Genomic DNA, 27701 nt, shown 5'->3' with positions numbered 1-27701 from the left:
GGTCTCTAGTACCTGGGTGGGCCCATTTTAGCGTTAAGGTGCCCACTATTTGTGTCTTTTAAACAGTAGCTTCAGCCCGAGATCGTCACTAGATGAGGAGTCAGCAGGTTGGACGGTCCACTGTTCTGCTGACGAGGGGGCAGGTACTGCCTTCAGACGAGAGTGATGGATCCAGTTCTTGTGTCCCTCGATCTTTGCCGCTGTATGGGAGACCAGCAAGATGGTATAGGGTCCTTTCCACTTTTCCTGGAGAGGCTCGTCTTTCCAGGTATGAACAAGCACAGAGTCACCAGGCTGTAAGGAGTGGACGGGAGAGTCCAAGGGGAGAGGCTGGGAATCCTTGGTATACCTGTGAAGAGACAAGAGAACAGCAGACAGGGAACACATATACTGTGACAAAAAACCATTACCCAGCTCCCATTCCCCTGACAGAACCGGGGTGCCATTCATAGGCCATGCCCTTCCAAACATAATTTCAAAGGGACTAAGCCCTAATCTACCCTTAGGGAGAACGCAGATACGAAGTAGGACGAGGGGCAAAGCATCAGGCCATCTCAGTGAGGCTTCTTGGCACACTTTTGAGAGATGCCGTTTAAGGGTCTGATTGGTATGCTCCACTACACCACTGGCTTGCGGTCTCCAGGGCGTATGGAGTTTCCAGGGGATCTGTAAGGCATGTGAGATGCTTTGAATGATTTTTGATGTGAAATGTGTCCTGTTGTCAGATTCCATCCACAGGGGGAGTCCAAAGCGAGGAATGATCTCCTTAACAAACTTGAGGGCCACTGTTCTGGCAGTGCAATTACGGCATGGGAAGGCTTCTGGCCATCCGCTGAACCGATCCACTATGACAAGATATTTGAATCCTTGGGACCGGGGAAACTCAGTAAAGTCTATTTGCCACACTTGTCCGGGGCCTGGAGTGGGTTCTAGGGCAGCTGGTGGCGCAGGATGTTCCGGTCGGGGTTATTCTTTTGGCAGACTAAGCAGTCCGCTTATACCTGGGCAGCCAGGGGTCGGAGTCCGGAAGTGATAAAGTATTTTCCCATTAGCTGGATAAGTGCTTCCCTGCCAGCATGAGTGGTTTGATGTAGTTTCTGCAGCACCGGCTGGATCACGCCCTTTGGTAGGAGGACCTTCCCTTCTGGGGAATGCAGCCATCCCTCCTTTTCCCAGAGACCAAGTTTGTCAGTTAGCTGTCTCTCCTCCCTAGAGTACTGAGGGGTTGGAAGCTCCCCTACTGATGGGATAAGGGCATGCATATGGGCGTTCTCAGTCTGAGGGGATGGCAGGGTGGCAGCATGCTTAGCCTCTCTATCTGCCCTAGCATTACCTCTGGCCACATCTTGATCTTCCCTTTGATGGGCTTTACAGTGTACCACCGCCACTTCCGAGGGAAGTTGTACGGCTTCTAGGAGCCAGAGGATTTGGGGCCCATACTTGACTGGGGAGCCTTGGGCTGTCAGCATTCCCCTTTGCCTCCATAGGCCAGCATGAGCATATAGCACACCAAAAGCATACTTTGAATCAGTAAAAATGTTGACCCGCTTTCCTTTTGACAGTTCAAGTGCACGGGTCAGGGCTATTAGTTCGACAAGCTGGGCAGAGGTTCCAGCAGGCAAACCTTCAGCTTCCACAATGTCATGGAGGGTCACAACAGCATAACCTGCCCTCCTTTGCCCATCTATTACAGTACTGCTACCATCAGTGTACCACTCATAATCTGCATTTGGGAGGGGTACATCCTTTAAATTTGGACGGCTGGAATACTGGGCATCTATGATCTCTAAACAGTTATGTTTCTGTTCCTCTGTTTCTGGCAAGAGGGTGGCTGGGTTAAGGGAGGGGCAAGGCAGTAAGGTGACTTCAGAGTTCTCTAACAGCTTAACCTAATACCGAGTAATCCGAGCCTGGGTGAGCCAAAGCCCTCCCTTTGCATCCAATAAGGCTCGGACCATATGGGGAGTATAGATTTGCATAACCCCTCCCAATGTTAGCTTCTCGGCTTCCTCAAGCACTAGGGCAGTAGCTGCGACCGCCCGTAAACATGCCGGCCAACCCTTTGCAACCTGATCCAGTTGCTTAGAAAAATAAGCCACGGGACGTCTCCATGCTTCTAACAGCTGTGTGAGCACTCCTAGGGCCACCCCCTTTCGTTCATGTACATACAACTGAAACGGCTTAGAGAGATCCCGCAGGCCCAGTGCCGGGGCTTCCATCAATTTTCTTTTCAGGATTTTAAATGCCCTGTCAGCCTCTGGGGTCCAATAGAAGGGGTCATGATCTGCTCCTTTTACATAGTCGTACAGGGGTTTAGCCCACAGTCCAAACTCTGAGATCCATATCCTGCAAAAACCTACCATACCCAGAAATGCCCTGAGCCACTTACGATTACTTGGGGTAGGAACTTGACAGATAGCTTCCTTTTTTTTTTTTTTTTTTTTTTTTTAGCTTGAAAGCTGACGCTCCCCTTGCCTTAGCTGTAACCTGATCCCTCTACCTCAGACAACAGGGTTCTCAGGAGGATATTACAGTTGTCCCAATCCGGCTTGTGACTATTGAGGCACTCCTCAAAGACTGAAATAAACCGGCTTGGGTTCATGGAGAATTCCCCAGCCTGTGTTTTATAAGCTGCTAAGTCTATTGGATTGAATGGCACATGGGTGTAAACTTGCATAGTGGTAGCCTGACGTCCGTCTGCCCCTGGGCAAGCCACAACAGTCTCGGTAAGCAAAGGATAGAGTCCCACCGAGGGGGCAATCTCTGTAACCCTAGGCATCCTACCCTTATAAGGTGGGGGTGTGGGGGACGAAGGGGACACCGGCTCTGCTATTACAGTGGGGGTGGGGGTCTGGGGACTAACATTAGCTACTACCAAACCAGTTGGAGTCAAATTACAGCTCTGCAGAATTACAACTCTGTTCTATCTCTTAAAGCCATAAACGCTTGTGCATACAAATGTTCATTCCATTTACCCATTCACTGACAAAACAAAACTAATTGGAGGATCGTGTTGTAATTAATTGACCCTCCTGGTGGCCACCACTCCTGCTCCTCTAGTTGATATTGAGGCCAGTCAACTGTACAGAATCGTTTTAATTGGCTCTTAGTCATCGGATCCGCACCAAATACCTTCCAGTTTGCTAGAATGCACTCTAGGGGCGTACACTGTGCCCTAACCCCCGAGCTCTGTCCCTGTCCCATACCTACAGGGTAACTCTGGGCGTCCCCAGGTTCCAACAGAGCATACAATCTGGATTTCAAAAGGTTCCTACCTTATCCTAGATTGTCAGGCTCAACGGGTAGTGATAAATGGCTCCATGTCTAGTTGGCAGCCGGTGTCAAGTGGAGTGCCCCAGGGGTCGGTCCTGGGGCCGGTTTTGTTCAATATCTTCATAAATGATCTGGAGGATGGTGTGGATTGCACTCTCAGCAAATTTGCAGATGATACTAAACTGGGAGGAGTGGTAGATACGCTGGAGGGGAGGGATAGGATACAGAAGGACCTAGACAAATTGGAGGATTGGGCCAAAAGAAATCTGATGAGGTTCAATAAGGATAAGTGCAGGGTCCTGCACTTAGGATGGAAGAATCCAATGCACCACTACAGACTAGGGACCGAATGGCTAGGCAGCAGTTCTGCGGAAAAGGACCTAGGGGTGACAGTGGACGAGAAGCTGGATATGAGTCAACAGTGTGCCCTTGTTGCCAAGAAGGCCAATGGCATTTTGGGATGTATAAGTAGGGGCATAGCGAGCAGATCGAGGGATGTGATCGTTCCCCTCTATTCGACACTGGTGAGGCCTCATCTGGAGTACTGTGTCCAGTTTTGGGCCCCACACTACAAGAAGGATGTGGATAAATTGGAGAGAGTCCAGCGAAGGGCAACAAAAATGATTAGGGGTCTAGAGCACATGACTTATGATGAGAGGCTGAGGGAGCTGGGATTGTTTAGTCTGCAGAAGAGAAGAATGAGGGGGGATTTGATAGCTGCTTTCAACTACCTGAAAGGGGGTTCCAAAGAGGATGGCTCTAGACTGTTCTCAATGGTAGCAGATGACAGAACGAGGAGTAATGGTCTCAAGTTGCAATGGGGGAGGTTTAGATTGGATATTAGGAAAAACTTTTTCACTAAGAGGGTGGTGAAACACTGGAATGCGTTACCTAGGGAGGTGGTAGAATCTCCTTCCTTAGAGGTTTTTAAGGTCAGGCTTGACAAAGCCCTGGCTGGGATGATTTAACTGGGAATTGGTCCTGCTTCGAGCAGGGGGTTGGACTAGATGACCTTCTGGGGTCCCTTCCAACCCTGATATTCTATGATTCTATGATTCTATCCAAGGGACCGGTTCCTCACCGTCGTCCACAGCTGCGTCTCCACTATATGAGTGCGTTGCACTGTTGTGCCCTCTGGGGTCAATCAAATCGCCTCGCCTCCGAGGCCCCCGATGAACTCACCGGTGCGCGCTGGGTGTCGGTTCTCACCGCAATCCTTGACCTCCAGGAGGGGTCCGGGCAAGGCTAAATAGCAGCCTCGTCGCCCACCCAGGGACGCCAAAAGCTGTTGCCGGCACCCAATGCCGAGAGGGAAAACAACAGCAGGGGTTGGTTCGCTACCCGGTGTGCTTCACCCAATAATCACAACGGGGTGGAGAAGCAGAAAAGTTTATTTGAAGCTTCAAAAAGGTACAGGGAGAATAGAATCTCAAATCCTGCACACAGAGCAGGAAGTTACACAGGCTTTTATACATCCTTTCTTCAGCATACTTATCCAATAGCAAGCTGCCCTAAGTATCCATATAGCCAGCCAATCCAGTTATCAGCTAGTTCCCTTGTTTTTTGCATCATTTGTTAAACTATACATAAAGCTTTATTCAGCATTGTTCTTCCATATCTGCCCTGTTTGGCCTTGTTTAGTTTCAGGCAGTCTGACTCTGCAACATATTGTTGCAGATCCTTAGCATAACTGCTGCGAGTGCCTCCAGGCGGGGGGGGCCAAGGACACTTGAGCCTAGTACGCAGAGCTGCTGCGAGTGCCTCCAGGCGGGAGCCGGGGGGCCAAGGACACTTGGGCCTAGTGCGAGGGGGCTTCATCGACACTCGTGGTCTTCCATCCCCTCGAGTTACCTAGTGGCCGTGCCCCAGTGTCCCCAACATGACTCTGAAGGGGGGGGGTCAAAGCCAAGAGTGAAGAAAGAACATGATAAAAGGGAGAGACATTTGCCACACTCTCTCTCTTCCACCTCCATCTACAGACACCACCACCAAGCGACTGAAGCGCTGATCAAAGGGGAGAGCCTGGCTGAAGGGCAACCAGCCAGTCTGTGGTGAGAAACATCTAAGTTTGTAAGGGCACTGAAAGTGTAAAGATCAGTTTAGAATGTGTTTTGCTTTTATTTCATTTGACCAAATCTGACTTCTTGTGCTTTGATTTATAATCACTTAAAATCTATCTTTTGTAGTTAATAGATTTGTTTGTTCATTCTACCTGAAGCAGTGTGTTTAGTTTGAAGTGTGTCAGAGACTCCCCTTGGGGTACCAAGCCTGGTACATATCAATTTCTTCGTTAAATTGATTAACTCATATAAGCTTGCAGCGTCCAGCAGGCATAACTGGACACTGCAAGACGGAGGTTACTAGGGTTGTGCCTGGGACCAGAGATATTGGCTAGTGTCATTCAGTTTCACAATCCAAGGAGCAGCTTACATGCCCGAGGCTTTGCATGAACAGCCCACGAGTGGAGGTTCTCACAGCAGAGCAGGGTAAGGCTGGTTTCCAGAGTCAAGGATTGGAGCAACCTAGCAGATCACTGGTCTGGATAACACCAAAGGGGGACATCACAATGGGTACTTTTGGAAATTTCACAGGGTGCCTATCTCCATCTTTAGGCACCTAAATATCTTTCAAAATCTGGAATGCAGGCTCCTAAATTACTTAAGGTGAATCTGCATTGCTTCTTTCAGTGGCATGTATTGCACATACCCATGTAACCCTCCTAGCACGGGTATAAATAGCAGTGTAGAATCATAGAATCATAGAATATTAGGATTGGAAGAGACCTCAGGAGGTCATTAGTCCAATCCCCTGCTCAAAGCAGGACCAACACACACTAAATCATCCCAGCCAAGGTTTTGTCAAGCCGAGCCTTAAAAATGTCTAAGGATGGAGATTCCACCACCTCCCTAGGTAACCCATTCTAGTGCTTCACCGCCCTCCTAGTGAAATGTGTAGATGGCAAGGCTTGACTTAACGGAATAAAGACATGACTGAAGGGTGTATATATGTACTTACCATATGCAGCTCTCTGCTTACCAGTTGCTGATGCCTTTCCTGCTGCCTCACCTCTGCCAGATCCTTTCACTGACGTATAGCTACACGCCACAGTGTAGGCACGACGTGCTTTTCACTGCAGCATGTAGGTACACTACACCTACATAACACGCTGCCAAAACTGGTGTGTAGTAAAGATGTAGCCTCAGATGCTTTTGAAAATTTTACCCCTGGACTTCATGTTAAGTCATCTTTATATGTGGTCATCGTTGTCATTGGTGTTCTCCATATTCAGTCATCATTGATCTTCTTAACTGGTTGTCATCTGTCTTTTTTTGATAGGTCATCATCATGGCCCATGTAAATGAGATAGCCAAAGTGGACTGGAAGTAATGAATGGTCCAGGAGGATTGGCGTGATTGAGGAGTGAGGGGCTGACGGTGGCCCAGGTTTTGCTTTTTTTTCCAAGTGTTCATTTGTCTTGTTTTGTTTTTTGCATTTCTGATTTAGATAGGTTAGTGACATAGTGCCCTATTTTACAAAAGCAATTTTAAAAAAGCCCTCTATTTAAAAAATCATAACATATCATTTTTGAAAGTTACCTATTTCTAAAATAAACAAATGTTTTGATAAAAATTCTGCAAAATATTTTTTAAAAATTGGCCTGTTTCTAAAATGAATGGAATGAAAATGGTTTAAATTTTCACACACTTTTCTTTTTGATTTTTGACCAGCTGTAGCAATTATTTGATGGTAGAAAGTTTAATATGTTGATTATCCTAAAATCCATTAATTGCAGACAGGAAATATAGAATATGGTTTCCAGGAAATTGTATGTTCTCAGGCTGAGAAACCAGATAGATCTTGGCAGCCTATGTCCAGTTCACAACTGTTTGCTCACAGATATCAACAACCTAACCACACAGGTGAGTTATTTTTAATTTAATTAAATTCAATTTTTAATCTACCTTTTATGCAGAGACAATAGTCTTTCCATAGTTAAGGCTGTAATGAGCTCTCCATTATAATCCTGATTTAGATACCTCCTCTAAATTCCTCAAATCAAATCCAATCTGCATGACATTTTCTATTTTAATTTCTTGACATAGATTACTATAACAACAATTATTATGACATCACTACAACAACAGTGCTCAGTGCATCATGAGCCTTCCGAAAGTTTGCATTGGATACCACACCATCATTTTACAAGGATGAACATGAGGATGCTGGGTGTTCCCCCAAGGTACAGAGCATCACACCTCTGTGGCACCAAGACACTTCACCCAAGAGGCCCAACTGACCAGTCAGAATATGGCTTTGGACAAAGCACCCAAAGCCAGACTCCAGGGTGGATTCAACTTGTTTTTTTTGCTATGTGATGGTACCATTACCAAGAAAGCCTGCAGTACCATGTATGACGATTCACACATCACCCTGGAAGCTTACATTCAACTGGTTATCTACTGTGACCTCAAAGTCCTTTTCAGAGTCACAGCTTTCCATGATACAGTCCTCTGTCTTACAAGTGTGACCTATATCATGAATTTGCACCATGACAAGCTGGCAGCTTGTCCAGCTGCAATGTCACCATATCGTGTCAAGATGTGCTAACAACTTAAACATCATGATGTGATGTTGCAGTTTGCCCAAACAGAAACTCTTAAATGTGTCAGCCAAATACAAGGGCTGACCACAGGGGCTGATCAGCAAAGTGAGGAAGGGGAGTATAGAAATAGTCACAAAATCCTGAAGTGTCAGTACTGGGACATGCACCGGGATTGGGAATTATTGCTGAACATGGTTTGCTCATTGCATGAGCTTATGCTGTAAACAGAGTTACTCAAATGGAACCGCAAGCAGTGTGGGGGTGTGAGAATGGAATAGAAATGTTCAGGAATGTCCCTAATCCACTCTGACAGATTAATAGGCTTCTTCTTTGGCCTGCTCACACAAGCTACAAAAGAAAAAAAGTTCAGAGAACTACATTACAAGTAAGAAAGCAATGTATTGTGGATGACTATGGAAAGCAGCGGTTTTCAAAATGTGGGGTGCACCCCCTGGGAGGGGGGGCACAACCAACTTATCAGGGGGTCAGTGAGCAGAACAGAGCAGAAGTGCTTCCAAGTCAGCCACATCTTGCAGGCTGCTGCAGGCCCTACCTGATGGTGCCATTAAGAGACTGCTGCCATACCCAACTGGAAATTTGGCCTGAGCTCAGGAAGGGGGCTTCACTCCAGTCCAGGTCAGGTAGGCAGCCCTGAGGAGCCTGCACATTTGCACTGCCAAGGCGCTGGATTTGGCAGGACCTGGAGGGGTCACCATAGCCTCATGCTGTGGGAAACAAGCAGTGCAGAGCAGGCGGAGCCTCCTAGGCAGCTGCAAAGAGGCTCGCTGGGCTCGGCAGCAAATAACAAGCTGGACTCCTGGTAACCTGCTCCTGACAGGGGTGTGGGGGGGGGGGAAGGTGGTGAGAGTGAATGGGAGGCACCTCTGCCTCCCCACCTGCCTCAGGCTCCAACCACCTCTGCACCCTTCCAGGATCCTGCCTCCACCTGCCTCCTGCTCTCCTCAGCATTGCCAGTTTGTCTGGCTGGCCTATCCCTCCCCTGTCTCCCATGGTGGTGGGGGCATATGAATCGCCAAGAGAGGCACAGCAAATAAAGCGTGGGAACCTCTGGTGTAAAGGATATAACGTAGCTGTGTTCCTGCTTCTTTTCCCTCCCCCATCTGTAAACAGAAGAATCTACTCCTGGCTTACAGGTCCCAGGTTCTTGTCTGAGACTCAGGGTCTATCACCTGTGAAGCAGTAATGTCAGTCCCATCTCCCACCAGTGTGGTGCAGTGAAATAGAAAAGCAAGAGAGAAAGATATTCTTCGAAAACAAACTACAGGTTTATTAGGGAACAAAGAATGGGATAACAGGGGAAAAACATAAACATGCAGATGTGATTGCTTCCCTGATTGAGCCTGAAGCTCATGACCCCAAACAACCCCTCCCTTGGTAACAGCCTAATGTAAAACATAAACCCCCCAAATACTGTACTGCAGTCTTATGAATTCTGGACAGGTTGATGATGGTGAGTGCCTTGCTTGAAGCTTGAGATCGTTGGACCCAGGACCTTCAATTGTCCCAGGCCAGGCTCAGTCCAAGGAAGGAGTTCCTGGATCTATGGTTCTGGAACCCGGACCCACAGATGGAGGGTGGATCAGGAACCAGGATACCACAGGTAAGGTGCAGGTAAGATGATGTTGTTGCCCTCTGGATCCGATGAATCTTGGTCCGTTACCCACGCAAACAATATGGCACTTGGCTGTCTCCTGAACGGACAGCAAGACAGTCCGTTTTGCGCAGTCTATTTATAACCTTGGTGGCATGATAATTCTGTGGTAGAGCCAGTTAGAAGTGGTCACCCCACAGTCAGTTACTTTTCATGCAAAACTGTCCATGAAGATGGGGTATCAATATGGAGTCACTGCTGTCCTTCATGGCAAATGCCAATTTGAATGTTCAGACTCCATCTTTGATTTGAATCCCCATAACCTTACATCAACTACAAACATAGAAAAACATTCAATAAATCATATGAAACCTTACAGAACCTTACAGTAAGCATAACCAAACATGAATTGAGGTAAAATTCCCCAACACGTCCCTGGAGGGTAAGAGTCTATGGGAACCATGAATAAATGAGGCTGGCACCACAGAGAAATACTTGGTTTCTATGAAGGGTAGGTGTAGCTCAATATATATATGAAATAAATGCCAACGCCTTTCCATTAGTAGTACTTAAATTAACCTGAGATTTTTTTTCTTAGGAAAATATATGGCAAAGGACTAACATTTATTCTCATGGGAAATTTCCTGAGACTTAAATTGGGTTGAGATGCAATTAACTTTGGATTATGTAGTTGGATTTTAGTGGAAATCACACTTTTCCAGTTTTCCCAATTTTCATCAAAATCAATAATAAATTGGCTCAATGTCAATATAATGGCAGTTTGAGATCTTCTGGGCATGTGTGTAATGTTGAGATATTGACACATTTCAGGTGGTTTTCACATTCATCCTTTAACGTCATTCCTAAATAACTTACCCAAAGCTCAGCAACATCCTAGCACAACACCCTGCCTGTTGCATGTTATTGCTTAATGGGAAAACACCAGACACCTATACTTATGAACCCTTATACAGTAGTTATGTAATCAGAGGATAGGACAGCGGTATATAAAAGGTTTAGGGCTTTATACCAGTTGTTTCAGTTACAGCAAAGTGTGGAGTAATGACACCCAGAGGGGAGCCTATGAATAAATGCACTTTGAACCTAACGATTCTGGGCTCTGATAGCTTCTCCCCTTCTGGATCCTGATCTCTTCCCTCCACCTGGACGATTGTGTGTTTGTCCTGTCTCCAAGCAAATTCTCGAGGCAGTTCAGACTTGTTCTGAGGCTCTAGGGCTTGGCCATATTCCTTCTGCCCACAGGTCTGATTATCTTTTTGCATGTGCGAACAAAGCAGCAGTTCTGTACTCTCACTTTATGTATTTCCATCCTTGCTTTCCAAGTTAATTTTAAGGTAGCAGTGAACAAAAATCATGTTTCCCTCTTTCACTGTACAAGTTTTAATGGGGCTGTGCTCTAGAGGTTTTTCTCTTTGTTTCCCTCTCCCCAGCACAGCAGAGCAGACTATATAGAGTATACCAGTGGCCAGAAGATGCTCCGTCTGTGAGGAGGCCATCTCAGAATCCACAGAAGGGAACCTTTGCTATTAGTTACTCCAAACCATGGCCCCTCAGGCTATCAGGGTTCAGAGTCTCGATGTCATATAGGGAATCTGCATCCCCCTACACCAGCCAAGATGCCTCTGAAAACAGAGTGTCATATTCATCCAGACATTCTCTGGATTAAGTCCAAAGTTTTCCTTTAACTCCGGGAGGGCTAATTCATTTCTATGAGGAAAAGCTAGAGGGTCCTGTCTCATGTGCTTAAATCGCCTTCCATCTGATTCCCTTTCTTCCCAAGAGAAGGAACTGAGCCTGTACAGGGATATACCCCTACCCCTTCAATTACATATGCTGATGAGGAACAAAGTCCCTGGGATTAAGAAATGGAACCAAACCCCTGCCATGGAGGAGAGTCTCTCTCCTAAACAACCAAAGGAAATTAAGAAAGTCAGAAAGGCCTGGAACCACACGAGAACCTAAAAAAGTATCCTACCACCTCTTTCTTCTTCATCAGATCCAGCTCTTCCCCGAGGAAGAACACTCTCCTCAAACCACAAAGATTCCCACATCCACCCCACAGTAACTTGGGCAGTAGTCTTTTGCCTCAGTTTCCCCACCTTACAGTGGACAAATGTCCTTTTAGCACATTGTGGAAGGGGCCACTCGCTCCTGCCTCTACTCAAGTCCACAAACAGCTCAAAGACCTTTATACTGGTAAAACATCTGGTGCAGTTTATTTACAATGTAGATTCCCACACCACCCTTGTACTACATACAGCCTTAGGGAGCCCTCAGCACCTAAGACAAGCAGGAAAATACAATCAATCAATCTCTCACTCACTCTTCCCCCCACTACTTCCTTCCTATGCATTTTTGAATCCTCTCCCTGAGGGCTGAACTAGCCTTCCAGCTCTGGTCCACCCACCAATTAGGCACAAGTATCAGAAGGGTAGCCATGTTGGTCTGGATCTGTAAAAGCGGCAAAGAGTCCTGTGGCACCTTATAGACTAACAGACGTATTGGAGCATAAGTGTTCGTGGGTGAATACCCACTTCGTCGGATGCATGTGACAAAGGCACAATTAGGCACAGTTCTTCTCAACAAGGTCTGTTCTGCAACGCTAGGATTGCTGGGCAGGGGGCACCTTGCTCCGGCAGCATCTCTCATCACCGGGCTGCCTTCAGCTCCGAGGCCAACGAGGTGTTTTGAGGCTCCACCACCGCACCCAGTTCTTAGTGATAACAGTTCTAGCGATTTCACTGCGCTGGGGAGGGGAGCTAAGCAGCTCTTGCCTCCTGGTCAGTCTGCATGTGATGGTAACGCCCGGGGTGAGACGTCCCCTCCCTTTGCCCATTCGAACAGGTGGGGCGGAATGTTGGGTCCGGTAGGTTCCATGGCAGTTGGGATTGGCAGTTGGAGGGGTAAGTGCAGTGAGAGCAGCAGAAGCCAGGCAGGGGGGCAGTAAGGGGTGAGGAGCAGGGGGAGAGTGAGAGACTCACCCGCCCTCGGGGACGGGAGAACGGGGAGAAAGAAACAGACTGAGGACCGCCCCCCGGGGAAGACGTGGCTCCTGGCTGTGCCTCAGGGGCGGGAAGGGACGGCGCGCAAGCGGCTGCCTGGCCCAGCTCGTGTTCAGTGAGCTTTCCCCGCCGCGTGGCCAGCTCGGCATTGACCAGGCGAGCAGCAGGGTGTGCTGTCCCTTTGAGGACCGGCCTCAGGCCCAGTCCTGCCTGTTCTCGTGTCAGCCCAGAACCCAGGGGCATCCTGGGCTTTGTTGTTCCCACAGGGACCAGGGGGGCTCCAGCAAGGAATCCTGGGAAAGGGGCTGGGATATAAATACCTTCCTTGGCCTCCTGCAGAGAGGGAGACTGACCCGCACTAACCCCCCAGCCAGCTCCCTGAAGAACCAACCTGTCACTGGGGGAAACTGAGGCAGTAACTGCATTAGCTCAGCTACAAGGTAAGAGCCCCTCACCAGAGCCCAGTCCCCTGTGTCTGGGTGCTCTCCGGGCCAGTGGGGTCCAGGCTGCTCTGGCTGAATTCCACGAGAGCCCTGTGTGACTTGTCTAGGAGCCGCTGTTCATGCCTCTGAACTAGGTTTTGCTGACCCTGCTGAAAATTTGGCAGGGGTGGATGTTGTTGGTCAGTACCTCAAATCCCTCTGTTCTGACATGTCTCAGAGGCAGGTGTGGAGCTGGTCACAGTCTTTGTTCCAGGGTGGGTTGATTTAAATCAAGCAATTTAAATCACCATGTAGAAATCCTTGATTCAAATCACCGATTTTAATCAACTTTTTCACTTGTACTTTCATTATTTTCTAAAGAATGGTTCTCATTGGTTGATATAACCATTAAAACATGTTGTATTACAACTAAGTAGAGCCTTTACATTAGATTTGGTACATCTTTTTGCTACCTAGGAGGGTATGTTCTAACTATGTACATTTATTTAAGCAATTATATAATTTATATTTTCAGATGTATATGTATAATAATGTATATTTTAGTATGTTAGACAATGGTGACTGATATATTGCTTATTTAAAAGATAATTAACTTTTTGCTCATGACTTGTTAAACTGCAGTAGATTGGTAACTGGACACAAAGCAGCATATAAGACTTAATTTTATTAAACAAAACAACCTTAAATGTTTTGGGTACATAAACTTCTCATCAAAAATGTTTACAACTAAATGATTTATTAAACAGGGATTACATATTAGGTACAGAGAAGGGCAACAAAAATGACTAGGGATATGGAACAGCTTCATTACGAAGAGAAAAGAGATGACTAAGGGGGGAAATGCTAGAGGCCTATAAAAACATGAATGAAGTGAAGAAAGTGAATAAGGAAGTGTTATTTACCCCTTCACATAACACAAAAACTAGGAGTCACCTGATGAAATTAATAGGCAGCAGGCTTAAAACAAACTTAAAGAAGTACTTCTTCACACAATGTACAGTCAACCTGTAGAATTTATTGCCAGGTGATGTAGTGAAGGCCAAAAGTATGAATGGGTGGGTTCAAAAAAGAACTGGATAGGTCCATCAGTGACTACTAGCCAAGATGGTCAGGGATGTAACTCCATGAACTGGGTGTCCCTAAACCTACTGCCAGAAGCTGGGCTGGATGACAGGGGAGGGATCACTTGATAATTGCATTGTTCTCTAAAGCATCTGGCACTGGCCACTGTTGGAAGACGGGATACTAGGCTAGATGGACCATTGGTCTGACTGAGTATGGCCATTCTTATATGTAACCATAGTGAATGAATGAAACTGATTATTTCAGGCCAAGCTGAGAAAATCTTCAAAAATGCCTAAGTGAAAGTGAGTGGAGCATAAATTCCTACTCGCCTAAGTCTTTTGACAATGAGATAGTCTCCTAAATTACTTAGACTGTCCTTCAAACTTTTAAAACTTAGATCTCATTTCCTCCTTCCTTGTTTTTATTCATAGACTGAAAGAGAAACAAGTTTCCCTGCTTTTGATGACTTTGCCAGTCTCTTGCACCAAGTAGCACAGCCTCTGGCTCCTGCACAGGATCAAGCCCTTAATACAGTACATGCTATTTTTATAAAGCTTGACTTCAAAAATTAATCCCCTCCGCCCATCTCTGATTCTTTCTTTATGTAGTAAAACAGGCTTTAACTCAAAGTTTTTGATAGAGGCTTATTGATTCAGCATATTTATTTTTTACTGAAGTGTTTTAAGAGATTATAATTTAGGCATTAACATATTTTGTATTAAATTCAGATTTCATTTTAAACAGGTTTATTTTTAGAAAGAAAACCATAACTTAAATAAGATTTCAGAGTAACAGCCGTGTTAGTCTGTATTCGCAAAAAGAAAAGGAGTACTTGTGGCACCTTAGAGACTAACCAATTTATTTGAGCATGAGCTTTCGTGAGCTACAGTTCACTTCATCGGATGCATACTGTGGAAACTGCAGAAGACATTATATACACACAGAGACCATGAAACAATACCTCCTCCCACCCCACTCTCCTGCTGGTAATAGCTTATCTAAAGTGATCATCAAGTTGGGCCATTTCCAGCACAAATCCAGGTTTTCTCACCCTCTGCGCCCCCCCCCCCACACACACACACAAACTCACTCTCCTGCTGGTAATAGCCCATCCAAAGTGACCACTCTCTTCACAATGTGTATGATAATCAAGGTGGGCCATTTCCTGCACAAATCCAGGTTCTCTCACCCCCCTCCAAAAACCCACTCTCCTGCTGGTAATAGCCTATCCAAAGTGACCACTCTCCTTACAACGTGCGTGAAAATCAAAGTGGGACATTTCCAGCACAAATACAGGTTTTCTCACCCCCCCTCCCCTTTTTTCCAAAACACACACACACACAAACTCACTCTCCTGCTGATAATAGCTTATCCAAAGTGACCACTCTCCCTACAATGTGCATGATAATCAAGGTGGGCCATTTCCAGCACAAATCCAGGTTTTCTCACACCCCCCCCCCAGCCCCAACACACACACAAACTCACTCTCCTGCTGGCAATAGCTCATCCAAACTGACCACTCTCCCCACAATGTGCATGACAGTCAAGGTGGGCCATTTCCAGCATAAATGCAAGTTTAACCAGAACGTCGGGCGGGGGGGTAGGAAAAAACAAGGGGAAATAGGCTACCTTGCATAATGACTTAGCCACTCCCAGTCTCTATTTAAGCCTAAATTAATAGTATCCAATTTGCAAATGAATTTCAATTCAGCAGTTTCTCGCTGGAGTCTGGATTTGAAGTTTTTTTGTTGTAAGATAGCGACCTTCATGTCTGTGATTGCGTGACCAGAGAGATTGAAGTGTTCTCCGACTGGTTTATGAATGTTATAATTCTTGACATCTGATTTGTGTCCATTTATTCTTTTATGTAGAGACTGTCCAGTTTGACCAATGTACATGGCAGAGGGGCATTGCTGGTACATGATGGCATATATCACATTGGTGGATGTGCAGGTGAACGAGCCTCTGATAGTGTGGCTGATGTTATTAGGCCCTGTGATGGTGTCCCCTGAATAGATATGTGGGCACAGTTGGCAACGGGCTTTGTTGCAAGGATAGGTTCCTGGGTTAGTGGTTCTGTTGTGTGGTATGTGGTTGTTGGTGAGTATTTGCTTCAGGTTGGGGGGCTGTCTGTAGGCAAGGACTGGCCTGTCTCCCAAGATTTGTGAGAGTGTTGGGTCATCCTTCAGGATAGGTTGTAGATCCTTAATAATGCATTGGAGGGGTTTTAGTTGGGGGCTGAAGGTGACGGCTAGTGGCGTTCTGTTATTTTCTTTGTTAGGCCTGTCCTGTAGTAGGTGACTTCTGGGAACTCTTCTGGCTCTATCAATCTGTTTCTTCACTTCCGCAGGTGGGTATTGTAGTTGTAAGAATGCTTGATAGAGATCTTGTAGGTGTTTGTCTCTGTCTGAGGGGTTGAAGCAAATGCGGTTGTATCGCAGAGCTTGGCTGTAGACGATGGATCGTGTGGTGTGGTCAGGGTGAAAGCTGGAGGCATGTAGGTAGGAATAGCAGTCAGTAGGTTTCCGGTATAGGGTGGTGTTTATGTGACCATCGTTTATTAGCACTGTAGTGTCCAGGAAGTGGATCTCTTGTGTGGACTGGACCAGGCTGAAGTTGATGGTGGGATGGAAATTGTTGAAATCATGGTGGAATTCCTCAAGGGCTTCTTTTCCATGGGTCCAGATGATGAAGATGTCATCAATATAGCGCAAGTAGAGTAGGGGCGTTAGGGGACGAGAGCTGAGGAAGCGTTGTTCTAAATCAGTCATAAAAATGTTGGCAAATACTGTGGGGCCATGCGGGTACCCATAGCAGTGCCGCTGATCTGAAGGTATACATTGTCCCCAAATGTAAAATAGTTATGGGTAAGGACAAAGTCACAAAGTTCAGCCACCAGGTTAGCCGTGACATTATCGGGGATAGTGTTCTTGACGGCTTGTAGTCCATCTTTGTGTGGAATGTTGGTGTAGAGGGCTTCTACATCCATAGTGGCCAGGATGGTGTTATCAGGAAGATCACTGATGGAATGTAGTTTCCTCAGGAAGTCAGTGGTGTCTCGAAGGTAGCTGAGAGTGCTGGTAGCGTAGGGCCTGAGGAGGGAGTCTACATAGCCAGACAATCCTGCTGTCAGGGTGCCAATGCCTGAGATGATGGGGCGCCCAGGATTTCCAAGTTTATGGATCTTGGGTAGCAGATAGAATATCCCAGGTCGGGGTTCCAGGGGTGTGTCTGTGCGGATTTGATCTTGTGCTTTTTCAGGAAGTTTCTTGAGCAAATGCTGTAGTTGCTTTTGGTAACTCTCAGTGGGATCATAGGGTAATGGCTTGTAGAAAGTGGTGTTGGAGAGCTGCCGAGCAGCCTCTTGTTCATATTCCGACCTATTTATGATGACGACAGCACCTCCTTTGTCAGCCTTTTTGATTATGATGTCAGAGTTGTTTCTGAGGCTGTGGATGGCATTGTGTTCCGCACGGCTGAGGTTATGGGGCAAGTGATACTGCTTTTCCACAATTTCAGCCCGTGCACGTCGGCGGAAGCACTCTATGTAGAAGTCCAGTCTGCTGTTTCGACCTTCAGGAGGAGTCCACCTAGAATCCTTCTTTTTGTAATGTTGGTAGGGAGGCCTCTGTGGATTAGTATGTTGTTCAGAGGTATTTTGGAAATATTCCTTGAGTCGGAATAACTTAAATAACAAAATCAAAATTAAATAAAAATTTTATTTTTCTCTTTTTAAATAAAATCAATTTTATCCACCCTGCTTTGTTCCCTGCTTCTCTGACCATATTTCCAGGTCACAAAGGAAGGAGCCAAGAAACATAATTTTCACCTTCAGCTTTGATTTCTCTGAATGTCTCAGGTTTTTCCTGTTTCACAAGGCAGTCGCAGAGAGTGAGGTTGGACAATGAAAGTGCATTTTCCCCTCTACAATTCCCTTGCCAGTTAACGGAACTTGAGTTATTTGTATTTATCTATATTGTGGCAGGAAGATTCTGCATACCATGGTTATACAGTAGCCCTATATTTTTTGTCTGGACTTTTCCTGTACATATTTGTGTCTTAGTTACTTACCATTCCTCATTAGACTGCTATTGGATATCCTGCTGTAATGGATCTGCAGCCTTTCTCCTGTGCAGAAGATTAGGAAAAAAGTTATCTTGCTCTCCAGAATGTCCTTTCTGCTTTTGGGGGAAAATCTACAAATCCAACCCTCCTCATGTAAAGAATGTACATTTGAGGGAGATGGCTATGCTGATCCTCCTCCATCATTCACTTCTGCTGGTGATTCAAAATGTTATGGTTTGTCACTAGTTGAAGCAAAAGTTACAGTTGCTGTGCTGCAGTAGCGGGTGTTCATGTAGATACTACCTCTGCTTAAATTTTAAGCTATTAGTAGTTTTCCTGTTAGTAGACATAGTTCTGTGAGGCCTCTTTGGAAATCTCAAACTGACAAGGTCTTGAAGTGTATGGCCCACTAGGTTTCAGAAATGTCCGTATATGTCTAGGTCTTTTTTTTTTTATATTATTGCCAGGTCATTTCTAGCTTCTTTTTTTTCTATTTTCTTTTTTTTTTTTTTTAATTCCAGCTCTATTTTTGACGTTTTCCAGTTTCTAGCTTGGTTTTTTCTCTAAAGGTTTTTGCCTATGTATACAGACACTTGTAGATTTAATACCGTTACACTAAGTAAAAATAATTTTGATGTAGCTGCATAATCTGAAACTAGGACCTTCATGAAATTAATTTGCCCTTCCTCCATTGCAGCTGTAATCTCTGCCCTAATTTGTACTACCAGATACAAGTTACTTTTCTCTTTGTGACATTCCTGACACATCACTGTGACCTGATTCTCAGAACCTGTCTGCTTTTCCCCAGCTCCTACTTGAACTAGTCTCCTTTTCTGCACACTATGCCAACTGAATGGTTGTTCTGGTTAAGGTGGGGCCTCTATCTCTTCTGTTTTGGATCTCCCCTCCCAACAACATTCCCTAGTCACTAATAAATGTAAACCCATCTTTTCTGCTCCATCTTGTCATGCCTATACTGCATGTTGTCTGACTAGCCCTGTATGTGAAAATGGAGAATGGAAGGTTTTAAAAATAAAGATATGCTAGAGAAATTTTAAAACTTCCTTTTTTGTAATCTAAAACTAGCTTCTGAGACTCACACTTATCCATGTGTTTGGTACCAATACGTACCATGATGAATTTTCTCCATTTCAAAGGGATGCAGCAGAAATAGGAAAATCCAGAGAAAGGCAACAAAATCATAAGACATGAAAAGAGTATCAACCTTCATGCATCAGGACAAAAGCCAACCATTAAGAGAATGGGCCAGGGAAGAAATTTATCCCATAGGGAGAAAAGTCATTGCATAAATGTTTGTCTGTCATGGCTTTACACCTCCCTTTGAAACCCATGGTACTGGGCCTGTAAGAAGCAGGATACCAGAGTAGGTGCATTGCTGTTCTGATGTAGCATGGCAATTCCTTTGGTCCTGCGGAATCATCTCTGAGTTTTCTGACTTTGGAGTTTTTACAGTCTCTGTTAGTGCAGTGTCTACAGAGTTGAGATCAAATGTGAGCAGTAGGGGAGTTTCCTCTGTTAAGTATGAGCAGGAGGTAGTAGAGATGTCCCTCTTCATAAGTGTTTATCATTTAAACTCCTAATCAAGGCTCCTCTAACTAAACATATCGTTCCCCTGTTGTTCACCTCTGAGTGTTATGGACAGGGACTAGCTGCACTTCTCTGTCCATCCTCCTCCCCAAAAGAAGGAGAAATGGTTTCTCACAGACCATGCTGCTTCTGCAGTATTAGGCATTTACACATTCTTGGCTATTGATGTAAAATATTACATTCAACTGCTTTCCCGCTTCTGATGTGAGGAAATGAGGGCCCTGTAAATCCAGGCAGCTTCCCAGTTTTAGTGCTTGAGCTCTGGTGCCATCATGTGGCCATTTGTCATTTTCATAAAACACTCATGTTTGTTTCTAACCCAGTAGCCCACTAGACACAGGGTCACTGCAGCCCAGCTCCAACACATCCCTTCCATTTGACACTTCATATTTTATTGGCCGCACTCCAATAATATAATTTACTGCTCACTGGATCCTGGATCTTTACCATTCCTCTGCAGAGCAGCCTCACAGATAGTCCCAGATTAGGTTCTTTTCTCTGAGGCTGCAGGGCTCCTGGGGAAAACTAATTCTTGCTCTGAATTTAGTTGTTAATTTTTGCTTTTAAAATATATTGTGGGCCTGATTCAGTGTAATGCCAAAAAAGAGTGGGCTATGTTGAGTTTAAATGTAGAGGAGAGGTGATCTTGCTGGTATTGCCCAAGTAAGTCAGAGTTTCCTGATTCTGTGGAGCCAACACACAGTTATTAAAAACATCAGTGAGTATGTATCAGATGCAGATTCTATTGTAACTAAGCTGCCAACTTTAGATGAGCCAAAGTACAGCAATAGTGGAGTAGAAGCAACCACTCCATTTGTTGCTGCATTCTAAAGGCTATGTACACAGTGGAGCCCAGCATGGTGGGGAGAACAGCAGCAGATTGCTGACCCCTTTGCCTGCTGGGGAGCCAGGGATGGAACTGGGATTCTGACTCTCCCTTCCCCAACTGATCCACTCCTGGGGCAATTAAGCTACATGCTGTGCATTACTACTAGGACAATCTGTGAACTCACAAGTTTTCTGCAATCTCAGTCTAGGTTGAATGACTGTTATTTACGAAATAATATGTGATCAAGTAATTAAAGGTTTAAAATGATGCATACACACAAGGAGGCATGTAACATTAAATTTTCTTTACTTTTGAGTGCCTAGTAGTTCAACTTTTAATATTCTCTTACTGTAGTCTTTTTAATGGAATATAATTTAGTTCATTACCATTGTGGGAGTGATTATATCAAAAACTAGCACCAAAACACTTAATTTGAGGAATGGGAATTATTAAAATGAAGATTTCAGAGTAGCAGCCGTGTTAGTCTGTATTCGCAAAAAGAAAAGGAATACTTGTGGCACCGATGAACTGAGCTGTAGCTCACGAAAGCTTATGCTCAAATAAATTGGTTAGTCTCTAAGGTGCCACAAGTCCTCCTTTCCTTAAAATGAAGATAATATTTAAAATCTAAAGACAAAAGGTGAGAATTTATTCCTCAGAATCAGCACAGAGGTCATTTAAGCAAACTGTTACAATAATAAAAAAATCTGTATATTACTAAACGAAAGAAAGCAGAAAAGCAAATAAAAACAAACTATAGCTCAATGACGAGAATATTCAGGCCAAAATCATATCATTCAAAAAGTGTAAATCCAGCCCAAGTGATATCGACAGAAAGGAATATAAACTACAATGTGAGGTAAAAAGGAAAGTAGAAGGCTTAAAGGGAAATGTGAAGAGCAAGTAGCCAAGGCTAATAACAGGTAGAATGCAGGCATGGTGGATGGGTACATATTCCCCTGGGGTTCAGTGAGCTCTTTGGGAGGCATCAGAGGAACAGTCTGGTAAGCCCTGAAGAATGGTGGGCAAATGAGAACTAGCACAAAATTCTCCCTTTGTTCCTTGTAGGTGATGGATATATGGGACATGTGTTATGCTACCTGAAAGGGGCCCGGAGAGATTCCTATGAGTGCTGCGGTAATGGTTGCCCATCAGTTCCCACTCAATGGAACAATTATCAGAAGCTTTCATGCTAAACACAAACAGGTGTGAATCTAGAGCCTTCCTAATGGTGCGCTGAGATATGGATTCAGATACAGTCCTTCTTTCCTACAGGATCCTCGGTCATGGCTCTGGATGCAGCCTCACTGCAACACATCCAGCTGTGAGTCTGGATGCCACCTTCTGCAACACCAAACCATGACTCATCTGACCCTGGAGTTTGGCTCCTGCCCATTCTGTCACTGGTAAATGATGCTACAGGTCTGGATCCTGCCTCCTTCTCCCACTCTATTGGAGGCAGTTGTGGCTCCAGATCCTACCACTGTGGTTTAATAATACCACGCTCCTGCTGGGGCCATATTCTCCCATTTTAGGATGTGAGTTTCTCCTAATCTGTGTAGGGACATGGTGCTCCTACCTTGCATTTCAGATCCAAGATGTGGTCCTGCCTCCTCTCTCACACACACATTCCCACTGTCACATCACTGTTTGCTATGGGATCTCCCTCCCTTGAGTGCTCCCTCATATGATATTCTTTGCACACACTATGGGAACTCTCCTCCGCACCTTCTCTCACTGTGCAAAGTGCTACACTACAAAGTAGGACTAAGACTATTGACCTTTGAGGCCCAGATTAAGTTGCACACAGGGGAGGAGTGTGGAAAATTCTTGCACCTAGTTGGGAAATCTTTAATTCTTGAGCCACAAGCAGATGAAAACTTGCCAGCTCCTTGTTTTGACTAGTGGAATCTGTTACACAAACTGAGGGTATGTCTACACTTGGAGCTAGGGGTGTGTAAATGTACTCATGCTAGCTCTCATCCAGCTAGCATGTTAAAAATAGTAGTGTTTCTGCAGTGGCACAGGCTAGCCACCCTGAGTACAAACCTGCCTGGACCCTATGCTTCAAATGCAAATGTCGCCTGAATCCTGGAAAAGTCTCTCTGTATTGTTCCCTCCCTCACACCTAGAATTGAATGATGAAACAATAAAATTTATTTTGCAGTAGTGGCCCCTGCAGCATGTCCTCAGGCATTTCTGCCTGTGAAAACCTGCATGTTGGGGGTGGGATCCCTTGAAGGATGCTTTATGGGATTATTTTTGATACTGGGAACATGCACAGTCAGTGGTTAGTCATGTCTTTTTCCTAGTGTGGTCCTTCTTGTTATCCCTGTCTTCCAAGTCCTCTTAACTCTGTTTTTATGATCCAGCAAAGAGTTACTGGATTCAAATAGCTGATGTATGCTCAATGCTTCCAGGAGAGGAGGCAAAGAATACTGAAAGACTGGGGATGGAGGATAAAATTTTAAAAAACACAAGTGCCATTGAAAGTCAATAGCACTTTTGAAAATCGCACCTGGACTCTGCTGTTATAGTCACTTCCTGGTCAATTGCTACAGAACACTTATTGTCCACAGGATATGAATTAAGGGACAAAAGACAAATTGAAGCCACCAGTAATGATTGTTTCGAACCCTTTCACAATGGTGGTTGTTTGAGAGCTGGTTGCTAGGTTTAGGGGAGTCTGTATGTCACAAATGGAGATCTCAGATCTAAAGCATGAAATGCAGATGCTGAGCATCTGCTTTTATGCAAATACAGAAAGAAGCACACGTAGATATTGTACCCATTGACATTCAAGTCCTGCCCCCTTCCCCAGCGGCTTGGCCTCTCTAATCTTATGCTTAGGAGCAATGGCTAGTTTGGATTCTCTGATTAAATGCCTGTGCCAGCTAGTTGGTTGGGTATTTAAGTTTCAGGCATGTAGTTGCTTGATGATCTAGCCTTTTAAAGTCCCTTCCCTTACACAGGACTTGTTTCTCCATATTTCATTTTTCTCTTTCTTCTCTCCCTATTATAATTATGTATTCTGGTAGCTCTCACAACATGCAAGGTCCTGTCCACAGACAAAGGGAGGTATAGTCCTTGCCCCAAATACCTTAAATTGTAAGCTCTTTGGTGCTAAAACTGTCTTTTTTCATTATGTTTCTTTGTTATGCCTAGGACAATGGGTTTGATCCAGGCTTTGATTCTTGACTTTACAAATATATTTTTAGATGCATCAGTTGACAGGGAATTGTCGTCAAGAGGGTGTGTTTGCTGTGGGGTCCTGCAGGGATTGGTTCTTGGCCCTACACTATTTAACATTTTTATCAATGACCTGGAAGAAAACATAAAATAATCGGAAAGTTTGCAGATAGGTAAATGAAGGGAACAGCTCACTTATTCAGAGTGCTCTGGATCACTTGGTAAATTGGGCGCAAGCAAACACTATGCATTTTAATATGGCTAAATGAAAATATATACCTCTAGGAACAAAGAATGTAGGCCATACTTACACAATGGGGGATTCTATCCTGAGAAGACGTGAATCTGAAAAAGATTTGGGGGTCATGATGGATAATCTGCTGAACAGGAGCTCCTAGTATGATGCTGTGGCCAAGAGAGCTAATGCAATCTTGGGGTGCATAAACAGGGCAATCTTGAGTAGAAGCAGAGACATTATTTTACCCATGTAATTTGGCACTGGTGCATCCGCTGCTGGAATGCTTTGTCCAGTTCTGATGTCCACAATTCAAGAAGGATGCTGATAAATTAGAGAGGGTTCAGAGAAGAGCCACGAGAATGATTAAAGGATTAGAAAACATGAATCATAGAATCATAGAATATCAGGGTTGGAAGGGACCCCAGAAGGTCATCTAGTCCAACCCCCTGCTCGAAGCAGGACCAATTCCCAGTTAAATCATCCCAGCCAGGGCTTTGTCAAGCCTGACCTTAAAAACCTCGAAGGAAGGAGATTCTACCACCTCCCTAGGTAACACATTCCAGTGTTTCACCACCCTCTTAGTGAAAAAGTTTTTCCTAATATCCAATCTAAACCTCCCCCATTGCAACTTGAGACCATTACTCCTCGTTCTGTCATCTGCTACCATTGAGAACAGTCTAGAGCCATCCTCTTTGGAACCCCCTTTCAGGTAGTTGAAAGCAGCTATCAAATCCCCCCTCATTCTTCTCTTCTGCAGACTAAACAATCCCAGCTCCCTCAGCCTCTCTTCATAAGTCATGTGCTCTAGACCCCTAATCATTTTTGTTGCCCTTCGCTGGACTCTCTCCAATTTATCCACATCCTTCTTGTAGTGTGGGGCCCAAAACTGGACACAGTACTCCAGATGAGGCCTCACCAGTGTCGAATAGAGGGGAACGATCACATCCCTCGATCTGCTCGCTATGCCCCTACTTATACATCCCAAAATGCCATTGGCCTTCTTGGCAACAAGGGCACACTGTTGACTCATATCCAGCTTCTCGTCCACTGTCACCCCTAGGTCCTTTTCCGCAGAACTGCTGCCTAGCCATTCGGTCCCTAGTCTGTAGTGGTGCATTGGATTCTTCCATCCGAAGTGCAGGACCCTGCACTTATCCTTATTGAACCTCATCAGATTTCTTTTGGCCCAATCCTCCAATTTGTCTAGGTCCTTCTGTATCCTATCCCTCCCCTCCAGCGTATCTACCACTCCTCCCAGTTTAGTATCATCTGCAAATTTGCTGAGAGTGCAATCCACACCATCCTCCAGATCATTTATGAAGATATCGAACAAAACCGGCCCCAGGACCGACCCCTGGAGCACTCCACTTGACACCGGCTGCCAACTAGACATGGAGCCATTGATCACTACCCGTTGAGCCCGACAATCTAGCCAGCTTTCTACCCACCTTATAGTGCATTCATCTAGCCCATACTTCTTTAACTTGCTGACAAGAATACTGTGGGAGACCGTGTCAAAAGCTTTGCTAAAGTCAAGAAACAATACATCCACTGCTTTCCCTTCATCCACAGAACCAGTAATCTCATCATAAAAGGCGATTAGCTGTACATGCTTTAGCTGTAGACTCACAGCTCAATCTATTTAGTTTAATAAAGAGAAGGTTGAATGCTTCCTGCTGCCCTGGTCACAGCAGCTGCCAGCAGGGGAGAACAGACCTCTTCACCTCTGCCACTGTTCCCTTGAACATTTCCCTGTCACTGTGCCAGGCTACTGTGACCTCACAAGGCATCACACTATAGTCTCCTACTTGGTAGATCTAATACTCTGAAATTTGCTGGAAAGCATTTGTTACAGTGATTGCTCTGTGATTGCTGTGTTGAGACTTGCAATCACTTGGCGCATGGGGGGTGGGGGTGGGCTGCAGAGTCTAATTCCAATATCCAAGACAGCATAGGGATTGCTCTCACATTAGAGAAAGAGCTGAACTGGGCACTGGACAAAAGCAGTAGGGTGGACAGTGAGACAGGATGGGTGGCCAGATAGGGGAGGAGAAGGGCCATAGAGCAGGGGGGAAAGCAGAGACAAAGACAGACACAGTAGTAAATCACCAAACAAAACCTTAATTCTGCCCCAAGAAGGATACCAGCCTTCCACTAACCTCTTCACCAAACTTCTCTCTCCAAACACAGCACACTGCCCCTCAACCTTCCCTTCTGCATGACTCCCCTTCCAAAGCTTACTTGTGGATGTTTGGTATAATAGTCTGGAAGTTTGGACAGATTAGTTTGGTGAAAGAGATGCTAGAAGATTGGTAGAGGGTCAGAATTAAGGTTATGAGTGTGTGGTCTGTGGTATATGGTAGTGGTAAGGTGTGTGGCCAAAGGATTCTTCACTATCAGCCAGTTTCTTACAGAAGACTGGCTTGGTGAGTGACCTCCCAAGAACTGAGGGAGAAGGTTCTGGAAGATTCTAGGACAGCTGGAAGCAGTTACCATATCAGTGAGGTGGAAGATTATGCCTCTGACTGAAGTGAAGGTGGGGATCCCCATGCAAAGAGTTTGGGCACAATGACTGTTTCTTCATAACTCAGTAGTGCTGTTGCTGCCACCCACTGGAAAGCCCACCAAACACTTCCAACTGTTTCTGGAGCCACCATGAGGAACATGGACATGTGGAAATTACTGTTAATATTGTTTTTATTTTTATCTCAATTTAAATAACTAAAAAGATGCCTAACACCACTAACAATACAATTTAAATCTCAGCAGCATTAATATCTCAACAGCAACAATACAACTAAATATCAACAGGAACTCACTCAGAATTTTACTGGTTTCAGAGTAACAGCCGTGTTAGTCTGTATTCGCAAAAAGAAAAGGAGTACTTGTGGCACCTTAGAGACTAACCAATTTATTTGAGCATAAGCTTTCGTGAGCTACAGCTCACTTCATCGGATGCATACGCATCCGCATCCGATGAAGTGAGCTGTAGCTCACAAAAGCTTATGCTCAAATAAATTGGTTAGTCTCTAAGGTGCCACAAGTACTCCTTTTATTTTTTCAGAATTTTACTGAAAATCAGAAAGACCAGGCTCAAATTATACATATACCTCCAGTGTGGCCTTGACAGCACTGTTTTTATTTCACTCTGCTGTTCCTCTTGATCAAAGCTCCACTCTCTCTACCTCAGGACCCAGATCTAATATCTCAGGATCCTAGTCGCTTCCTCCACCCCAACTTGTAGGCCTTCTACAGGTCTGTCAGCCTGGATGCTCTGTGGCTAATCTCCCAGGAAGAGTTTGTTCAAGGGAAGTTCAAGATATTCTTTTCAATAGTAGAAAACCGTCCACTAGGTACACTTAACTGGTTAAGTGGAAGGGATTCTCCATCTGGTCCCAGTAGAGAGGGGTTTCCCTGGTCCAGTCTCCAATGCATCATATTCTGAACTATCTGTTATTCCTAAAACCACAAGGACTGGCCATTAGTTCAATCAAAGTTCATCTAGCAGCTATTTTGGTTTTCCACCCTCTGAATGATAATTGTCCTGTCTTTTTACAACTCTCTCTACATAAGGTTTTTAAAGGGTCTGGAAAGGTTATACCCTCAGGTAGAGGAAATTGTTCCCCCTTGGGACTTGAACTTGTTGTCAAAATGAATGGGTCCTCCCTTTGAACCTTTAGGTACCTGTTCCTTGCTACATCTCTCAAGGAAGGTAGCCTTTTTGTGGCAATCACCTCAGCCAGGAAAATAGGT

General features: G+C 45.0%; 1 long non-coding RNA gene across 1 annotated transcript; it reads right to left on the bottom strand.

Annotated features, from left to right (window-relative positions):
• Positions 1–200: 200 nt before the first annotated feature.
• LOC141989941 (uncharacterized) lies at positions 201–24057 on the bottom strand. The gene is made up of 3 exons (XR_012640032.1): positions 24022–24057; positions 18091–18147; positions 201–349 (listed from the first exon to the last, which is right to left on the bottom strand). It is a non-coding gene; the product is annotated as an uncharacterized LOC141989941 (long non-coding RNA).
• Positions 24058–27701: the final 3644 nt, after the last annotated feature.

Source organism: Natator depressus, chromosome 6 (genome assembly GCF_965152275.1).
Source record: "Natator depressus isolate rNatDep1 chromosome 6, rNatDep2.hap1, whole genome shotgun sequence".
Classification (NCBI taxonomy): Eukaryota; Metazoa; Chordata; order Testudines; family Cheloniidae; genus Natator; species Natator depressus.
The sequence above is the reverse complement of the archived record's forward strand: the minus strand, read 5'-3'. Positions and strand labels throughout refer to the sequence as shown.